Genomic DNA, 6,000 nt, shown 5'->3' with positions numbered 1-6,000 from the left:
GAGTTGCCGACAAAGTGGCACACATTCCGGTGAACCTGTCAAACAGCTGCCCGGCGCTAAAAGCGCCGACAATATTAAGCTTAAAGCGACTGACACTTACCCGACTGCTCCGTTCGAGAGGAGCTTCAGTTCGCGATCAAGCGTTTCCTGGATGTTTTTCTGCGAGTACAGATTGATCGGCGAGTTAAATTGCTTATGCACGAGACGTCGCTGCATCGCCGCCATGGTTTTTACACGCTATAGTTGCTTATTTCTTAGTATCTCCAGCGGCAGAACCAAGAGATTCGTGTCGTTCGATGTGTCGCACTAATTTGACTCGAGCTCAAACTATACGAATCGCCGTGTGGTCTCCCGTTTTACTTCCCAGCAAATGTGGGGTTTCGCCAAATAATATGTTGTAAGTTGCACTCTCGGTTGTAAGTGTCGTGTTGTGTTGTAAATGGCTAAATCGTCGAAATTGAAGATACAAGGTATACGAAAGACGATATATTAATGTTTCTTACACCGAGCAAGGGCGAATTAGTTCGCAGATGATTATCTTTAGCAACATGTACATTAAAATGTATATTGTTGTTAATTTATCTAACAATCTCCTTTTTTTGTAATTTATGCAATGTATCCTTTACTTGCTTGATTATTGTGTTAATCTAATATTGTTGAGAAATCTCGAGGTATTATTACTATCCTAATTTCAGTAAAATAATGTCATTATTAAACAGTTAGATTTAGAATGTGCGCTTTAACTATGTGAAGTTAAGATACATATTTCGTTAACATTATTTAAATCAAAGTCGTAATTGTGTAACCATGAAGCTTCCGAACCGTCTTAAAATACAGTAGGTTTTATAAAGGCCATGACTGCAACGGTCTGAATTACACACGGCCTGAATCAATACACGTTGGTTCTTGTTTCATTAAGCTGCATAATCTTGAGGTGATAAATATGGCATCAAATAATTAAAGTAGTCGAAAGTGTGCTATAACAATTAAAGAATAGAGATAGAAATAGTAAAGATGTTCCAACAAGGAAAGAGTTATGTAGCTAAAGCCCGGCAAATAAAACGACCAAAACCAATAATGCGGACTATTATCCAAAGCAAAGGTAACCTGCGGAATTCTGCGAACGGAATATGGCTGAAACGTAATGAGATAATAGTAGAAATGGAACACTTATTAGTGAATTTGATAGAAGATATATTAAATAAGCGGATCTCTCTCAGTGTCAACTTTTCAATATGAAGTATAAACGATATGGCAGAGGAAATTCGCAATACGCCAAAACTCGATATACGTTATAGCGTTCGGTCCCAAAGATTAGCGTACTGCGTGGACCTACTGTACATAGTAATGTACGTAAAATTGATGATGCAACCCTAGGCTGATTTGCTTTGCAGACAAACTGATTTGAGTTCGACGTGTGTTTTATGACGCACCCGAGCTAAAGGAATGAATGGTAAGCCGGTAGCCAGAAATGATTTAATTGGAATTGAATTTCCCCTCCTGACACCACCTCACACTCAAATCAATTCGTCTCCTCAATCGAAAGCGATAACAGCAATGGCGGACGAAACATTCAGCGAGAAGATCTTTGCATCTTCTGGAGCTTGAAGCGTGAGAGGGAGCCATAATTTTCGTACAAATTTCAATTCACGTGCCACGAGCAAAATCGATCGGTCGAAAGAAGCTGCTAGCCTTTCGCAATGCGGAATGCCGGATTCTGAGCTTGAATGAGGGGTCAGGTGGAGTCTGTTTTTACCGCATCGTCGGTTCGAGATTGTTTGAATTCTGCATTGATCGGCAGGGAATGGGTCCGCAGGCGGTAAGGGTAAGCTAGAATTTAATCCATTCAACAGAAACCCTTGCAACGATTCAATTCACCAGCGGACGGGAGGGGTACGGACGAGAAGCCCGGAGAGGAACACAGACCACCACCGGAACTGACCAATTGATAAGCTGTAAGCGGCGGCCGGTCGGGTGCAGTGTGGAATGGGTAAAATTAAATTTCAAAATTAATTAAATGCATTATGAATCATGACGTGGTATTATTGTTGCTTGCTTAGCGGCTCACCCGTTGACCGAAATACTCCAGGCTTCAGGGTGGCACCGGGAGGGAAGCGCGGGCGAGACCTCTTTCATGCCATTCTGCCACTCAACTGCACCTCCAACAATGGTGTCGAAGCAGGGAAATTTAGATGAGAAAGATTTCGTTCCACTGTGTGAACGGCACCCGATTTTGAGATATTATGCAATATTTTCCCAAAGGCTTGTGGCCACGAAACGCTGCTAAGTATGCACTGGTACGTGCGGGGTGAGGGTGTGCCGGTGTGGTGAATCGCTGGCGTGGAATGGAATTCAAAACATGGGAAAATTCACCAACTTGCAGGCAAATACGGAGAAGGAAATGTTTTCCAGCACCGGCGATGCGATCACCGGCTATCCTATGAATTATTTCATCCTAAGCAGGTGCGCTAAATGATGAATTTGTGAACGATATTTCTTCCTCGAAACCACTCGGTGCAATGCAGGCGATGGATGGTGGATGGGGAGCTGTTTTCGGCGCAAATTTGCTGATTTTCTAATTAAAACTTCTTTCATTAGTTGGTGTTGTTTACTTTCCATCAGAACGCAGCCGGAAATGCGTTCATCAAGGGGCATCTTTAGGATACCGGTTCAAAGTGGAGCAATTTTGAAGTGCAAGAAATGCCGGTGCTTTGGGAGATGCATCAGGTTGTGGTTTTTCTTCAAAAGCTGTTTCTCTTGTACCTGCCGTTGAGTTTAATAGGATCATATTGGTTTAGACCAGATGTGTCAAACGTGCGGCCCGCGACCCCTTTGAAACAATACATGGAAAGTTTTAAACCTATAGTATTGGCTTTCGTTTGTAATGTAAAATTTTTTTGTGATATTATTTTCAATGCGCAGAGGAAAACGTTTCTTTTTTACCACTGTTGTAATGGAGAATAACGGAAGCGATTTTTGAAACGTAACGTGGAAGTGATTCCAAATCAAAGTTCCCTTTTTTAAAATTCGACCTAAGTTCGGTACAGCAAATATGACCGTTGGTTATCCGTGATCTTAGTTTTGATTCGTTTGTTATAAAAGTTACTCAAGAAATGAAATGAAATGAATAAATGAAAGATAAGAAGCTGTTTCCCAAAAATCTGTAAAACGCATACGTACTAATTTAATTAAATTAAAAAACAATCGTAATAACTTTATTCATAGAATGCACTTCAACCAGCTTATGAAACTTCTTTTAAGATTTGTTTTAGAAAGCATTGTCATTCATTGGAAATGGTGGGCAGCAAGGACTCCGCCGTAGGCGTATTGAAGAAATGCAATTATTTCCAAATTCTGTGAAAAGTTTTTTCAAACATATTTTGCAATTTAAGACTATACAGAATACTTAGGATTAATTAAGCGCATAATTACTACAGCCAACTTACAGCTGAACATCTATAATTTCAATTCAGAATGCTCTTATAGTTCGTCAGCTTTGTTCTGCATGAAGATTATTTATTTTCTTGTCTTAAAAAATCTGTGTAAGATCCTTGATCTTGTCCACCGCCATCTTTCGGCATGATAATGAAAACTTGGGTATGATTCATAGAAAATTCATAATAAGTACTATAACGTACCAAAAATGTGAAAGTGTAAATCATAATTGTTAAGTTAAAAGCACACTAATTAGAACCTATTTTCAAAAATCCATCCAATGTTACGTTTGGGCCGCAAACCTGTTTTAGGAGGAAATGTGGCCCGCGAGGTCAACTGAGTTTGACACCACTGGTTTAGACGAAACGTTGCAAACCGAGTAAAAATTACGCTATTTTTCCGCGAGGGAAAAACTACTCCCTTGGTTGTTCGTCATGTAAAGCAAAACGGTGAATTTTGAAAATACTGTTTCAATTTGTAACGTTTAAACATGTTGATCTCCATCTTTTACGTTTTTGTTCGTCGTAATTGAAAATCTTTGAAAATTGACCGAAACCAGATATTAAATTAAATAAAATTATCACTTGAATAAATAGAGTGGAATCTCTCTAACATTTCCGAAGTATGTAAGTGGTATTCAAGTATTGACGGAGAAATGGACGAACTGTAGTCAATTTAATTTTTTATTGGAACCATTTTGATTGCAACCAAATAATGTTGTCACTTAAACTTGGGTTTTTAATTTGGGGATTTGTTTTCGTCGTGCAGTGCTATTGTTATAATTAAAAGATACTTTTTTCAATTGAAGAGAATATGAAAATATTATATCCCAAGTACTTTTACATTCTTGATGGTAAGTACTCAAACCAATAATTTCAATAATAATACTTGAACAATATTTCATTACGATTGCAATGTTGCCGGGAAATAATAATCCTGAAACAGCAACAGTTTTGGTGCAGAGAGTATGGTGTTGTGAAATTATAAATTTTCGATTAACGCCAACTCCGTGAGCTCGTGAACTCGAGGAAAAAATATTTATTTAGAAAATTGATTATCAATTACAATTACACGGTTGAGAAATTGCTCACCGCATCGAGTCTGCCAATGGCGTCATACGCCCGAAGTGCTGCGCGGTGGAACCGGTCTCCATATTGTGTGCGCTGGGGCCGGCTTCAAACACCCCCGGACGGTCTCACCACGTTGTCCACCATCGAGGACTCCCGGGACACGCCCGGGACTCGAGGTTCATCGATTGGATATGGCACGATAATAAATTTCGGCGAAATCCACGGCCCTTTTGGCTTCACAACGAAACCATGCTGGTCCGTACGCTCGCTTTTCTCCTGGTGGGGCATGATGTTTTCCCTCACATTCGGAATCCGAGCTGACCGTTCGCCCACGAGCGACTCGTCGAAACTGGCTGCTTTGTGAATGCTGGAATTTGTTGTGGCCGCTCTCGGCTGAATTGCTTCGCAAAAGGATTGCCAGTTCCGGGGTCGGGTTTGGTACATTGAATTTTCCAATACCTTCCGGAAATACACCCGGACACACAGCACAACTCACGCGCCTGGTTGAAACTTTGGTTTTCCGATGTCCGCTGGTCGCACGTACCACGGGATAAGGTACCGCCCGCGGACACACCCCGCATACAGGACGCCAGAGTGCGCCCCAGATCCGAAAGCGAATCCATCTCGCATGTACTCTACCAGTCTCATTCGACCGTGGCCGGATTTCCTGATTTTCCTCCTGAAATGCTGCCCAAACCCGAACCTACCCTCTTTTCTGCGCACGCGGCCGGAAAAATCTCCGACGGGTGGTGGAAGAAGGGGACGTGGGAGTTTGGGGATAGGAAATTCAACTGCAGCCTTTCACGCACTCCACTTTCTGAGCTGGAGTGGGTGGGTGGGAGAAGGGGGTCCGATTTTCGATGAACCGGTCACACTTTCCACGTGTCCTGCCTTAGCCGTGTCTGTGCGTGTGTTTGTGTGATGCGGTGCGTCTGTAAATGGTACGTATTTGCACTACCGCTCGCTAGCTCGCTTTTGCACGCTTCGGTGCGGATGAATTTAGAATGAAATAAAATCACAATGAAGAGATAAATCGTCTGCAGGTTTTATCTAGTTCAGTGATTTTATCCAAACCGGCTGTTACTGCTTCTGGCGTGAGTCGCAGGGAGGGTGAATGTTTCGACGTGTGCGACGAAAGGGGGGCCGAGTCGGGCGTTGAATTAGACGGAACCATCTTCTTTCCTAAACCTTACCCACGGTTGGGTCCGACCTTGTTTCGGGTTTCCCTCAGGCAGCTTGCCCTCGGCCTGAGTGATCGGGGATCGTCGGTGCATTGTCGTTTCGCAAACACCTGCTTCCCGCCAGGCAAAGGCGTGTTTGTGTGTATGTGTGCGTGTGAGCCCGTGGATGATTTATGCAACAAAAGGTGCGCACCGGCGGAACGAATTTGGAAATTTGGAAATTCGATTAATTGGGTCGCTGATTGCATTTTCTCGTCAATGCACCATATGCACCGACCGATCGGGTCCACACCTCCGGCTGCATGCTGCGAATG

Source organism: Anopheles ziemanni, chromosome 2, assembly GCF_943734765.1.
Source record: "Anopheles ziemanni chromosome 2, idAnoZiCoDA_A2_x.2, whole genome shotgun sequence".
Classification (NCBI taxonomy): Eukaryota; Metazoa; Arthropoda; class Insecta; order Diptera; family Culicidae; genus Anopheles; species Anopheles ziemanni.
Note: the sequence above shows the minus strand (reverse complement) of the source record.